We start from the raw sequence: 15,926 nt of genomic DNA on the forward strand, positions 1-15,926 counted from the left end.
GGAAAATCAGGCTTTCTGATGACTTCTCAGCAGGTGTTAATCACCCTGTACTGCAGTGTCTGGATACATCACTGCATCCTAGGGCAGGCAGTTAACTGGCCTCACATCTACATCTGATGTAACTAAAATGGATACTGCTGGAACAGGAATGTCTACCACAAGCCAAAAGATCAGTCTATCTCACGCTTCATTAATTCTTGTGTTGGGAAAGGCAGCTGCCCTGTTTGGCTAGCTGGGTAGGCATAAATGGAGTAACTGGGGAAGAATTCAATTCATCCATTTTTAACTGCAAATTCTCAGTTTAACTGCAAATTCTCAATTTAGCTGCAAATTTAACTGCAAACTCCCATCTGAATCAGCAGTTGGAGGCTTGGAAATGTCAAAAATGTTTCAAGATACCTATAGTTAGACAAATGAATCCTCTCTCCTAGATGTACTCTCTGCAGAATGAGTCTCCTAGGCTCATTTTAAGCTTAGTGAAGTTCACCCACCCACCCTGTTTTCAACTTCTTCATTGTGCAGAAAGTTCAAATCAAAGTGCAGAGAGCAAGATCAGACATGTATAGAGGCACTATACCAGTCCACATCTGGACAGACAAATTTCACCCAGAACACAGATTCAGCTCAGACACTTTGTTTAGCAACACTGATATTCCTGCTACAAAATGAGATATTTTTGTTAGGTCTATTTCTTTTAAAATTTCTTGTCATCCAAGGAGGGACTAAAAGAAATCCCACTAGCCACCAAGTCATATCATTTATGGAATTAAAACTTCAGAGATCATAAACACGTTCCCAAAGAATTAAACAGATAGGTCAATAACAGTGTTTACTGAAAATTGGTTAATAATTGTTCTGAAAGAGACAAAGGTTGTGCGTTTCAAAGAAAAAAAAAGAATGAAATTATGCCATTATCAAAAAAAAAGAAAGAAAGAAAGAAAGAAAGAAAGAAAATAAAAAAGAAAGTAAAAAAGCCATTGCTTCTTATTCCTCGGCACTATATATATTGCTAAACAGATACCATAGAATCATAGAATCAGTAAGGCTGGGAGGGACCTCTGGGGATCATCTAGTCCAACCTCCCTGCTCAGCAGGGTCACRCTGTGATATATTTCAACTAAGACAAATAATCATTGCTATAGCAGAAAGGTAGACAATAGAGTTAACACTGACACTGCAACATGCATGAAATCCATAGACATCACTGAGTGTCCTGAAATTTTAATATGAACAAGTTAATGGGTAAACTGAGACAATCTCATAAAGACCTGATGTTTGCTGCAGCTAAGGTAAAACCTCAATTATTCACAGTACTAATTAGGAATTTTTAATTTCATTCACATTTCTGCAGACACATCTCATCTACTGGATGAGATGATTATTATCATCTAATCTTGAATTTACATTGTGATAGAGAAGATAAAAGAAATACTTGCTGAAAAAAAGATCTAACTTAGCCCTGACAGTTTGTCCAGTTGTCCCTCACAGGACCATCCTCTCTATTCCATTTATTTCTCTCTGTGAACCTACTAGGAAGAGACAAGTTAGTCACACGCACCGTATTTTGCTGACTACACCTGAAGAGATGTGTAAACCTGCTGGCACCTGTGGGCAGAGCTTGGATGAAAGAAACAGAAGAGTAGTTCTCTTGCACTCACTACAGCAACACTGGATCTCCATCTTGTGTGGAAGCGAAATTATTTTAAAGAGTGATTCTTACCTGCTTTGGTGAGGAAAGATGAATAGTGTTATGGGATAGTCATTTTTCCTCTGTGCCAGAGAAACTAAACTTAGGATTTGAATCATGCAGGATGGCAAAGAGTTATACATCCCTCACCTTTAGAAGAGAAGCACATAACTGTAGAGAAGGAAAATGAAAGTAAGAATCAGATACTTAGGTTTAAATTCTGCTTTTCTCTGCCTGAAAGTCACTTCTCTGCCAGAAGATCATGTCTTGCCTTCTAGATGTGTGATGGATTATCAAAGAGTGTTGTACTTGCAATTAGGTTCTTGGATGGTCATTTGAGAGTTTTAAAACAACAGTATGACCTGTTGAATGGCTATTCCTTAGCAGCAAAAGTAAATCTTATTCTAGAGTTGTTAAAACTGGATTTTACCTCTTGTTGAAAAGGGAATATCCTCACATCTTAACTGTATGGAGCAAAGGGGTTGAACCCTGGACGGTGAAACTGAAACAAAGGATAATGTATTAAAGATTAACTTTGGGTGTAGCTCTGCCTGAAGATCACAYGCTGTTCACTGCAAGGCCAATGCTTTGTTTTAAACTTACATTGGGAGTAACAAGCACATGTTCCTTGAGACTTGGGCAGTCTTTATTTAGAGAAAATAGTGTTAAATAGGAATCATATTCCCTTTGGAAAACATCATCTCTTTGGTGATTGAGCATGATCAAGAAGACAGAACTCATGCCTTGTTATCTGTGCCTTTGCACTGTGAGACATGCTATTGGAAAACCCATTGCTGCATAATACCAAGAAAATGTGTCTATTATGAGTTTCTAACTGGAAAATGTGAAAGAACAGGTCTCACAAGGAAGCTTTGCTGTGTGGAGTTGTCCTCAGTGAGCTCAAGCAGGGCTTGATTGTTTGAGGGGTTTGGCTCAGAATTGCAGTCACTATTCAAGGAGAAGCTATGCCTTTTGTTTAGATACTGTCATAGCTGTGTAAAAGAATCTCCTCTCTTGGCTGACCAGATCTGTATTCAAGCTGTTCCTGTCCTGTGACTCATAACATTTTTTTCTCGTGTGCACTGACATTTAACTGGGCAGTGACTGGTGAGTTTAGAAGAAAGTAGGAAGATGAATTCCAAGTGAATGTGTGAGCTCACCAGCTTCTGTACAGGTAAATTCTTAAAAATTCACTTCAGTCTTTCTGATTTCCCTCTTACCTATGACTTGATATCATGAACATTTCTGATCTTTGGCTTCTGTTGGTTGCAATCATAATTTTTAAATGCTTCTGTTTGACTTAGAGATTCATCTGTCTGAATGTTTATGTCTGCAGTTCAGGAGTTTACACTCAAAGTGGTCCCTAGGTTCCCTTTGCAGGACAAGAAGACATGTGACAACAAGTTGAGTCATTGCTACTGCACTGATACCATTCTACAAGCTAGTGACATTTTAGAGGCTTTGGKTTATCCTACTTGGTCTGGGGCTGAAGACTTAGCAACAAATTATTTTGCCTGAGGACAGCATCTGATACSATTTTGAACACAATGAGATACTTTCTGGATCCTCCAGCTATCACTCCAAAAAGTGGAAGATCTCTTTCAAGTTCACAGTGCATTCGAAATCAGTTGAATTATATCACCTTTGAATACTATATTGGAATGCTATATATTTGAGTGACTAAATATAGATTTAATTCAATTCTTGTAGCTGAGAGTATAATCAACATGGCATCACAATGCCTTATTTCAAAATTCACCATGTGAAAGTTCACTGATTCCACTACTTTTTTGTTTTCTGCTATGAAAAGATTTGATTTGGAGCTATATAATTCAGTTCTGATACAGATCCACTGCCGTAATATCAGATCAGTAAGACTGACTGGATTGAAATCAAACCTAGTGTATGCAGAGATGAAAGTTTTAACTTCAGAAGCAGCTAAAGGTGGTAAATAGGTCAGTTCTAATTAATAGGTGGTACACTCCTCAAGGGGAGTATTTTCAACATAGACATGGTAAAAATGTAGCATAGCTGACTGCTACTTTAAGGAAAACAGGAAAGAAACGTAAGTTTCACCCTCTTTGCAGAGCAAACATGAGGAGGAAAAATTTGCACAGTAGAAGGACACAGCTGGTTTATCACAGGGCAAACTAGCTCTGTTAATTATTTCATCTTGTCACAGGTGACCAAGAACATCAGTTTTGTTTCTGTTAACATGTATGGTGCTTCTGTCAGAACAAAGTCTACCAGTAAAATCACCATGGAAAATCAAATAGCTTTTACATATCACCTTCTGGACACCAAAAGGTCTAGTGATGGTCTCTCTTACACTCTTAGCATTGCCATGACCAGTTATAATGAAGGGTAGAACTGGAGCATCTCTCTTATGAGGGAAGGTTACAAGAGCTGGGCCTGTTTAGCCTGGAGAAGAGAAGCCTGAGAGGGGATCTCACCAACGTATACAATTATCTTAAGGGAGGGTGTCAAGAGGATGGGACTGGACCCTTTTCAGCAGTGCCAAGTGACAGGGCAAGAGGCAATGGGCACAAACTGAACTACAGGAAGTTCCACCTGAATATAAGGAAAACTTATCTCCTGTGAGAGTGACAGAGTAGTGGAAAAGGTTGTCCAGAGAGGCTGCGGCATCTCCTCTGGAGATATTCCGAACCCACATGGATGTGATCCTAACATGCTCTAGATGACCCTGCTTGAGTAGAGGGATTGGATGAGATGATCTCCAGAGGTCCCTTCCAACCTGAACCATTCTGTGATTCTGTGAAGTGCACCAAAATTAACCTTACTATGATCAAGATGCTTACACAGAAGTGATTGATGAGCTTCTGGCTGCCAGTCCCAGAGGAATTTTGGCTGCTTTTGTCAGGTGAATACAATCTTACTGCAGAAGCCCAAGTACGGAGTCTGGTGGTGGTATCATTAACTTGTATGGAGACCATCTAGGGCACAGAAACTCCTTTCCTTTTGTTGGGTCCTAATATCTTCATGAGTTGTATTCAACTTGCAGACTAGGTCACTTAAGGTGTGATTCAGGAGCTTAAATTCAGACAAAACCTTCAGATGACATATAGCATCAGATAGTCAAAGAAGAATTAAAGTTGGAAGACATCAGTCTTTAGTCCAACCTCTTTCTCAACACAAATGCGGTTAGAGCAGGGTGCTTAGGGCCTCATCCAGCTGAGTTTTGAGTATCTCCAAGGATGGTGATTCTTCCATCTCTGTGGTCCCTGATCAAGGGTTCTGCTCCCTTATGGAGAAAAAGAAATGTTGGCACTCTGCTCTCATTACCTCTCATCCTTTTACCATGCACCTCCAAAATGAGTCTGACTCCATCCTCTCTACCTTCTCCCATTAATAAGCTGTAAGCAGCCATAAAAGCTCCCCTTTGCCTTCTCCAGGCAAAGCCACATCTCTCAGCCTCTTCTCATACATGATGTGCCCCWGGCGCCAATAACCATCTTAATGACTCTTCCGACTTGCTTCAGTATGTTAATGTCTCTTGAACCTAAAATGGACACAATGTCCAGATGTGGATTAGAGTGGAAGAATCTATTCAGAATGATATAATTTGAGGAGAATACCTTCCTTCTGCATATTGGCTACACTCTTGCTAATACAGCGCAGATGCAGTTAGCCTTCCCTGCTCCAATAGCACACTGCCTATTCCTATTCAACTTGTGGATCACCAGGAGCCACAGTTCCTTTTCTGAAGAGCAGCTTTCTAGCAAGTTGTTCCCCAGCTCATCCTATTGCATTAGTTTATTCTGTGCTGGGGACTCAACTTGGAATTTACCTTTGTTGAGCTTTGTAAGGTACTTCTCAATTCATTTCTCCAGATTGTCTAGGTCCCTCTGAAGAGCAGACCTTCTTTCCTACATATCAACCACTACCCCAACTTCGTCATTGTCTCAAAAACTGCAAACAGAGTACTTTATCCCATCATCTAGGTCATTAAGAAAGGCTTTAAACAGTTTTATATCAGTCCCTAACAGGTGTCACTGGTATTCAGCCTCTGCTGTAGTTTATACCACCGATCACAACCCTTTGCGCCTGATGATCCAGACATCTTATCATCCACTTACCCAGTCCATATGTCCCCAATCTGGCTACAAAGGTGTTATTGGAGATCGTGTCTAAAGACTTACTTAAGTCAAGGTATACAACATCTGCTATTCTTTCCTTATCCATAGAGTAAAATAGAAGATAATCAAGATTGCCAAGTATGATTTGCCCTTGGTAAATCCATGCTGAGTGTTTCCTCCCATCACGCACACTTGTTCTTCATGCACCTGGACTTGATTTTGAGCAGGATTTACTCCTTTATCTTCTCAGGGACTGAGATGAGCCTGAATGGCCTTTTGATCCCTGAGTGCTCCTTCTTGTCCTTCCTAAAAACTGGTGTTATGTTTGCTTTCCTTCAGTCCTCAGGAACCTGCCCTAATTGCCATGATAATAGAAAGAAGCCTTATTGTGGCTTTGGCCAGGTCTCTCAGCACCTTCAGTTACATCCTGTCTGGTCCCATGGACTTGTGTGTCTAATTGTATTGGATTGCACTTCACTCCTGCAGAATCTGCTAGTAGGCCTGTCAATCAAGGGGTCCACAAGACACATCGTACCATCAAAACCAAGGAAAAAGTGCTGAGTATTTCAGCTTTTACATGTCCTTTTTCAATAGGTCCCAGTTCCATTGAGCACTGAGCCTACATTTTCCTTAGCTTTCTTTTTTGCAGTCCATGCACTTATAGAAACCTGTCTTGTTGGTCTTCATATGCCTCACAAGTTTCAACTTCAGCTGAGCTTTGTGTTTCCTGACTCCATCCCTCCATATCTATGGCATAGGATCCATGGGTAACTCACACCCTTCTGGAGCAGCAGCTGGAGTCCTGGGCATCTCAAATGACAGTAGTATGACAGCTGTATCCTAGCATCCGTTGCCTACAAAAAGAATTGAAACTCCAAGTCCAAGTAGCTAGATAAATTTTGGTTTATTCTTCTGCAGGCTGAGACCAGGCAGAGTGACCACAGATGGGAGCTTCTCACCCTGATTCTGTTACTGTCAACACAAAAAGAGGTTGTTTCCAGTCCAGCTACCCCACCATACATTTCCTTGGGATTTGATATGTTTCCTTCCTTCTGCACAGAAGTGTCTGCTTCTTTCCGTTGCAATGGAGACAACTAGCTCAATTATAAACAAGACTCATCACATCAGCAAGGAAGATTCTGCAATTTGCTGTTCATGTGTTTCTGGAAGATAAAGTTAAAGCCCCCAGGGCTTAGCGTAACAATGCCACAAAATCAGTAACTCTATAGCCATGTGCGTAACCGCTCATGTTTACTCCAATTTACCTTTCAGATCAGATTTATTGAGAGCATTACAAGAAACAGTTGGGCAGATGAGCAGTCTTGGATTGTGGTGTTTCTTCTGTGTCAAGCTTCTGTTCCAGATCTCCTGTGCAGGTAAACGTCTCATCCTTGTATCTTCTCAGAGGACTCACAACATCCATCATGTACTTGCTTTGTTTTTATTCTTGCCTGCAGTCATCCTCTATTGTCCACTCTGGGAAAGAGTACTGTAAGGGCTGGCTTTAATTACATAAAGTGAAGCATCTAATTTCATTTGAGGTGCTGTCAAGTACTGCACTTTCTCTGTGGCATCCTAAACAGGACATGGGGTTCCAGTGGGTCTTGTACTGAATCCTGGTTTAAGATCGCATTTGAACACTTGCATTTAGGTTCCTATATTCAGGTGTATTTACTTGATGTTTGCTTGCTCTGGTCTTGATGGCCTGGGTTCTGGCCCAGGGGAACTCAGACGGATCTTTCTTGCCATCCACAAAGGCTGCTCTCTCCAGCTGTCTCTTAGGATTTTGAACTTGCTACTGCCTTCTCTCTTCTTCCCTCTTCATCCTCTTCTTTCTTCTTCCTAGCTGCATCTCCATTCTGTGGTCTGCAAGTTCTCTTACTCTATCATCTCCTCCATTCCATGAGTTCCATATTCAAAGCTCCAATAGTTCACTAGGCTGCTCTGATGCACTCTACTGTAGCTGCCTACAGTCACACTGAAACAGCTGGCATGGGGTTTATTTCAGATTTTGGGAAACACACAAATAAAAATTATCTCAGTAGCCCATGAATGTTATTTATTGAATAAATAAATTGTCTGTTGAGTAGATGAGTCTTGGCGACTTGTACTTTCAAAGATTTCAGACCGTATCTTGTCTTATTTTCCCCAGAGAATCCTGATGTATCCAGATGGATCTAAGCTGACCATACCATCCTGATAGTTCTTGTTGTTATAGCCTGCATTCTCAGTCTCTTTGCCGTTGTGTTCCTCTTTTGCTRTTGTTCAGGTATGGACATTTTCTCCCACATTGGCAGCCTGTTAATGTACTTATAGCATAAAGCCAAACTCTGCTGCCTTCGTCTCATATTTATTGGCTTGGCTTCCAGGAGAGGGTGGTGGGTTAGCAAGGAGCAACTGGTTCACACCTAGACAGGTGAACAATGAATGATTGCAGATGATAAGGTGTTGGAGCCAAAGTTCACTCTCCCCATCCTTTCCTTGTGGCGTATGGGCACTGGTCATGGGCCTGGGCTGAGACATGAAAAGCAGCCGTAGTTCCAATTTTCATCCTCTTCCTTCTCACCAGAGACAAGGGTTAGCTTGACATTAAAATTTCAGTCTGGAGAGACCATCTATCCTATCAGATCATGTGAAGAATACAAAGGCCCAGGGAAGTGCCTAACAACATTGACGGAACAGGCACACTTTCTCCTGGCCATGCCAGGGAAGTCAGGTTCAGCCTGCAGGGAACTGTTCTTAAGTTGTTTTTACTTCCACTGTGTAATTTCTTATTATCTCTGGTCTTTTTACAGGATTCCTTTCAAAAGATCCTGAAAGAGGTAAGTGTGAGATAGAGCAAAGTGAAGTTTGACAATTGTACGTGTCATTGTTCATACTTTTTTGGGTGTCCAAGTGTGTGTTCACTGCAAGTGTTCAAAGAAGTGAGGAGTAAAACTGTAATTTCACAGTTAAACAGTGCATGAGAGATTTTGCAAGTATTGCATGTGCCTGAGACTCATCCTACAGAGGTAAGACTTAAATTGATACTTTTTTTATATTGTTTAAACTACCTAGGGTGAGTGTGTGGTCTGGAATTGGAATAGGAGATGAAGAAGAAGAAGCAGCATAGTCCCTCTCCCAGACTTGAATGCATCATTTGTGATCATGGCATCTATACAGAGTTGATGTGGGAGATTTCAAGTCCTAATTAAAAAAGCTATAGTGGGATTCAGCTTGATCTAATTTCAGACTGAAATGGCCATGCCCTTCCCTGTAATTAATGGAAATCTAGAGATAAATTCAGTGGCTCTAACATCTAATTTCACTGCAGACTTAGTGTTATATCCTTCCTGGCCTCCATATGTACTATCTTCAGAAGACAGTAAGTTATGAATTGTGTTTGCCATCTTGGAGGATGTCTGCAATACCCTAGTGCATTTCAGTGGCAGCACACTCCACAGCTTGGGCAAGCAATCCTGCTCTGATCAACACAGTCAATGAAAACTTCAGAGCAATTCTGCTCACCTTAGAGGAAGCATTTGCAATGGTCACTCAAACAATGTTGTACACTGCTGGCTGTGTTCATTAGATCTCTTGACTGTACTGGTTTTATGCACCTACATGTAGATATCCTAACTGAGAGTCACAATTTACCTCAAGATTACAACAGTTAAAATTTGGCATCCAAGTACCAATGTCTATATACGGCTGAGGTCTCTAAACTCCCGTTATCACCAAAGTTTGAGACTCACTTGCACAAATATAAATACGCTAGTGCCATTTCAGATGTCCTAAGATAACCTGCTTAGTTCTTATGGAGATCCATGTGGTTACCTGTAATCTCTTAGTAGATTCTTCAAAAGGCTCTGAATACCTGTGAATGGGCAAGTGAATCTAGTCTTACACTTCCATTTGTCATCAGATGGCAACTTGAGGAGGCATCTGTTCTCGTATGAGACAGGTGGAAAGCAGGGGGCACAAGAAAGGTGAAATTGTCCCTGGAAGTGACTTTATCTCTTCATGGATGCATAGGACACCTGGGTGATCAACTTATACAGGCACCTTTCAAGTTTTGTAGCTGTTATTTTCTTTGATGAATGAAGGAGTAATAACTGGAATCTTCTGTCTTCTATTCTGATTTCCTTTTAAGAGAGACTCATCAATAAAAATGAAGGTAGGAACCATGACACTATTCCACTGTTCACTACTCTCACAAATTAGTAAAGAGCAAAGAAATATGTCTTATTCACCTCCTCATTCTTAGGGGGTGTAGAAGATGTGTCCTGCTAAACTAGGATCTCAGAAAGCCGTTGTGAAAGATTGTGCATGACTCTGCTTTAAACTAATATTGTTGAGAACTTCCATTTCCTACCGGATCCCTTTTGAATGCAGTAGCATTCTCTGGGAGGTCAGATTGTGCTATTAGAAACATTTTGAAACTCAGGAATAGGATATGTACTCACTAAAATGTTTTTCACTCTCTTACAGAAAATGTGACTGCAATATTAGGTAAGTCTGTACAATCCCTGTCTAGTGTCTCTGCTAGTAACATGATATATGGTCACTATTTTGTGCTCTTGAYGCTTTGCAGTTCAGAATTATGTTGGAGGAGGAATCAGGTGTTTCCCTCATATAATTTATTTCTTGCATTACACACACCACTCCAGGAACAGATACAATTACATACACTCAGGTTTGCATCAGAAAATTAGTCCATGACATAGATTTCTAGTTTTTGGTCCTGGCTTACTGCTAAGAATCGATGTTATGGATCACCATATCTGGTGCAGGACAGGGCTCAAGAGATACCTAAGCTCCTTTCCCCTCGATGTGAGGCTGCTACTGTTTCTCTTCCCCAAGTGAAGCCAGCAGCAAGACTGAATGTGAACTCCCAGTACAAACAGACTAACTTTGTGCAGGCAGGGTGGGCCACTGTAGAACCTGCATTCTTACAGGCACCTGCTTAATCACAAACATCATTCAGTCTCACAGACCTCCTTAAGCATCTTCAAATGATCTGGTACTGTCCCATGAGACCCATGGCAATCTTTTTTCCCCCTTCTTAGCAGCTACAAAGTTCAGTTTCAAAAGGAGTGCAAAGGCTGAAGATCCTGGTGTCTGTGCATTTTGTCTGAGCTGATGCTTCTTGTGACACATAGCATCTTTTAAAGAATTACAAACAGAAGCTGAAACATTACCTGTGGTTTTTTTGTTTAGGTTTTTCTTTTTCTTCTAGAAAAAAATGATAAGGAGAAAGGTAAGTGAACATCTATCCTATAAGTACTGTTTTTAAAGGACTAATCCTTAAATAGAAAAAAAAAAAGAATCAAAAATAATTCAAAACAGTATCAGCTGCTTTTTCGCCTAGCTTCATTGGTGCTGACCTTGCAATATGGTCTGTTAGCCTGCCCTGAGGATGACACTAGCTCTTCAAATCACTCCTCCTATTTCCTCACTAGTTGCTCTTTCTCAGGTTGCCTGACATTCTTGTCTGATTCCAATTCTGTTCTTGCTCTGCTAGTTGGCAGTTTAGTGCTGGCTTCTTTTTCTATTCCTGGTTCATCAAAAGTCTCCCTGTAGCTCAAAGAACTATCCACATTCCTCTTTCTTACCAGACACACTAAAGTAAATCTCATTTAATTTAATTTAATCTATTTTAATTTTATTTATTCTGTATACCAAAATAATTTCTAATCTCTTGCAGAAGACTTGAGAAAAAGAACTGGTAAGTTTTTTTGATCCTTGATGCAGTTTGCACTGTGCAAATGAAGCATATAGCAAATGTCTTCTGCAGTCAGGAAATCCTGGACCATTAGTACTTTACTTTAGTGGAAAGGATTTTGGAGATTTTCTTCTATGATTTAATAAAAAATTCTGATAGAAGATGTCTATCATAGTCATAAGTTTCAAAATTATTATTATTTATTCCTAATAATTAGTTCTTTGTAGTGACAGGGAAGGTGTACCCTGCATTTCTGATACTGCAAGGATCGAGTAGAGCAGAACACAGCTGAAGGCTGGTGTATGGTTTGATGGTAGCATACAGCTGCCTCTCTAAAAGCCCTTATTCTTTGAATAAGGATGAAGACTTTGGAGACAGAAAAGGCATGCATCCTGATACGTTGTATTCATAACTAGGTATTTGATACAGTGAATAGCTGTACTGCAAGGTGAATTGTATGAGAAGGCTTTTCAGAACTAATCCCTTCCTATTTCATTAATTTGCTGCTATGTCTCTTCATCTACAGACTTCCTGGAAAAATGTTGTTGAGAGGTGAGAGCATTTTAACTTGTTGGTAAGGGGGGGAATCYTGCATTATGTTCTTGCTCTCACAATTTTAATTTACATTCGAAAAAAARTCCCAGAGGTGAGTGGTCTCATTTGCTTTGTTTTCTCTCTCTCTTTTGCCAGTCTACCATATCAGAGTAATTATGCAGTGATTAATGCACTTTAATATTACTGTGTCTCAGAGGGTCACGTATGCACAGTTGCATGTCTACATTGGTGACAAACCTCAAGTATGAACCTCAACTTTATTCCCTTTTAATGCTGGAGCCAGTAAAACAATGACATGCTCATTTAGACAGTTAGTGGGTCTTGACAGTGATAGAAGGAGCAGGAAATTTAGTGAATTTGTGGAAAAGGACACTTTTTTTTTGATCTTTTCCTTTTGAGGTTGATTCAGGTTACTTGATTGGTTCTCATATGGCAGGGCAGAGTTTATAAGATGATTTGTGATTCCATGCAGACACCATCGTCCTGGATGCTGACACAGCTCACCCTAGACTGTAAGTGTTTGAAGACGGGAAGAGTGTAAGGGATACAGGGAMAGTTAGAAAGGTGGCCACCAACAGCACAAGGTTTGACTCCCACACTTCCGTCTTGGCGACTGAAGGCTTCACGTCTGGTAAACACTATTKGGAAGTAAATGTGGGGAATAAAAATAACTGGGAATTGGGAGTAGCTTCTGAATCAGTGGGTAGAAAAGGGATATTGACTCTCTGCCCTAAAAATGGCTTTTGGGTCATAGCACTAGCTGATGGGAGAGACTATTGGGCCCATACTGAACCTTGGACACAATTGTGAGGAAGAAATCGCAAAAGATTGGGATATTCTCGGATATCACAAACAAGCAGCTATCATTTATGATATCCACAGCCAAATTCTTATGTACACTTTCAGCACCACTGAAGGTGATGGTAGGAAAGGGAAGCTCTATCCCTTCTTCTCTGCAGGTATCACTACTGCAAGACCAGATCCTGAGCCACTGAAAATGTACCCTAAAGAAGAGTAGCTAGTGAATTCTCTTGTAGGGTGCTGACAGACCTGCCTTTGTGGGCAATCCTTTTGTTCTGTCCCATGTTACAGCTCCCGAAAGGAATAGTAAATAATTAGTAAAGGCCACTATTGAGAAAAACACAAAATAAAGAACTTGTTAATGAACTCAGTTCCAGATACTCTCTTCCAAGATTTTCAAGTCAATATAATCGTACATCACCCTAAGTCATTAGGCTTTTTTTAAAAACTAATGCTGAATGTTTTTAGAGCCTGTGTATTTAGGGATGCATAACTGTGGTAATTTAGTGATCGTTTACTGGCTTTCTCATATTTTGTGTGCATATGTTCTCTATACATTGGATATAAGTGTGAATTTTCACCACAAACAGGTTAAAATTTCAATTAAAATGAACACAAGTTTAATAGCTCATATAGCATAACATATCTTACCACATAACATAAACCTTTCTAATCAAACTCAGTTCAGTAAATCATCACAAGCACTGCATCATTTTACCTTGACATGAATTGCAGCTTTGGAATATTCACTATTTAAATTACTCAAATTAAAGTATAGTCTAATAAGATTAAATTATCATGAAGATGATTCATTTTATACTGGAAGAAAAATATATTAAACATATCTGGATCATTACATACAATACTTTGTTTCATCCACTTTAGTAAGGTAAAGAACCATTTCCCGTGAGAGTCATTCCTGCATTGTAAGTAGGATCTGATAAAAAATGAGTGAGCAGTGTGAATATCGGCCTAAACAAACCTTCTGAAGAACTGGTTGATATTGCAGTATCAGTATCAACTTTTTCTGCAGAAGGAAGTAGAATGTACTTTGGAGAAGAGAGGATTTCTAACAGCTCATAGAAAAATGAGGATGGCTTTGTCTGGTTATTGCCCAACCTCATTGTCTTCCTTGAATTTAAATGTGGATGTTGATGTGCTCAGAGCTTKGAACAGAGACTTGTCCTATTATTTGCGTATAGAACTTCTTCATCATTTTAAGAACTCTTAAGATCAATCTCTATTAGCACTCTGAATTGATCTGTCAGGTTCTTTAATATACACTGGAACTGCATTGACACTCAGACTTATCATTCACTTGTCAGATGTTTACCTCTTTGCTTTTAATCTAATGAATAAAATCAGTTTTTTTTTCAGCTTGAATTACCTGTCTTTACTCCTGTCTGTGCTTTCCTTTACTTGTCTTAAAGTAGGTCTTTTCCAAATATTCTTCAAGTTAGTGTCAGTGAGTAGGGGAGACCGTGCATGCAGGGCATGATTTGAAAGCTTCATTAGAAAAAGGAAGATTCTTTACGTGATTTCATTGCAGTATGTCCAATGAGTATAATGTGGTTGATTTCTGAAGAGGAGGTTGTTTTAACACAGGAACAAATAGAAGTCCGTTGTGATAAAGATGAGGTTCAGGAAAGGGTTTCATAGCACTTGCTCTTCTCACTTCACCATTCCTCCAACGCTCCTAATCATATACATCTTTAAGGGAATTCTGTAGCTCTCAAAGGAGGATATGTGAGTCACTGCCCCAGGTGTTGCAAACAGTACAATAGAAATAGACAGCATTTAGAAAACAAGGGGATGCTCTCCAGAGGACCATTTCAACCTCATCTTCGCTGTGTTTCTGTGACATTCTCACTGAATCATATGTATCTGATATTTGGATCACATTTGAGCTTCATTATCTGTAGATCCTGGTAAGCTGTGCAATCAGGCAAAGCCTGTACACATCCTAACAGACCAACACGTGTTGTATGGATGAGGTTTTTGTATTGATCCAAACCCAATGTGGCTGAAGGATCTTCCTCTTTTAGGAGCTCATTTCCTTTATCCGTAAATGACAGTCTTCTTGTAAAGTCTCTGCATATAACATGATTTGTTTTCAGCTTATATTGGTTAATATCAGGCTGGAAACAAAGCTGATTTTTTTTTTGCACACAGGAAGCTCATCTACTCTACATGATTTTTTTAGGTTCCCACCTTCGGAAGAGGCCAGGTGCTAGATTGCTRCAGATGTATATTAGGGCAACAGACGGCAAAATCTGTTTAGATGTCTCCTCCTTTTCAAACCCCCTTTCCTCAGCGAAGACATCACAGCATCACTCATGTTGGAAGGGACCACAAGAGCGGTGTAGGCCATGGCTAGAGCATGTTAGACAGGATCGTGTCTAGGCAGATTTGAAATATCACAAGAGAAGGAGACTCCACAACCTCTCTGGGTAACCTTTTCCAATGCTCTGTCATTCTCACAGGAAAGAAGTTTTTCCTCATATTTAGATGGAACTTCCTGTGTTTCAGTTTTTGCCCATTGCCTCTTGTCCTGTCGCATGGGACAAATGAAAAGAGTTTGGCCCTATCTCCTTGACACCCTCCCTTCAGGTACTTATACACATTGATAAGATCCCCTTTCAGGCTTCTCTTCTCCAGGTTAAACAGGCCCAGCTCTTGCAGCCTTTCCTTATAAGAGAGGTGCTCTAGTCCTCTAATCATCTCTGTAGCCCTATGCTGGACTCTTTCCAGCAGTTGCACATCTCCCTTGTACTGGGGAGCTCAGAACTAGACGCAGTACTCAAGATGAGGCCTCAGTAGGACTGAGTAGAGGGGTAGGAACGCCTCCCCTGACCTGTTGACTCCCTTGGCAACAACCTTCCTTATGCACCCCAGGAGACTTTTGGCTTTCCTGGCCACAAGGGCACATTGCTGGCTCGTGGTCAGTCCGTCATCCACCAGTACTCCCAGGTCTTTCTCYGCAGAGTTGCTCTGCAGAAGGTCAGCCCCCAGCCTGTGCTGGTGCCTAGGGTTATTGCTCCTGAGGTGCAGGACTCTGCACTTGCCCTTGTTGAACCTCAGG

General features: G+C 40.5%; 1 pseudogene; it reads left to right on the forward strand.

Moving 5' to 3' along the window:
* The first annotated feature begins 1,226 nt into the window (after nucleotides 1-1,226).
* Nucleotides 1,227-13,061, forward strand: LOC146587833 (E3 ubiquitin-protein ligase TRIM39-like; annotated as a pseudogene).
* Nucleotides 13,062-15,926: the final 2,865 nt, after the last annotated feature.

The sequence above is a fragment of the Rhea americana genome, unplaced genomic scaffold (genome assembly GCF_003343005.1).
Source record: "Rhea americana isolate MKP2758 unplaced genomic scaffold, rheAme1 scaffold_563, whole genome shotgun sequence".
NCBI classification, from domain to species: domain Eukaryota; kingdom Metazoa; phylum Chordata; class Aves; order Rheiformes; family Rheidae; genus Rhea; species Rhea americana.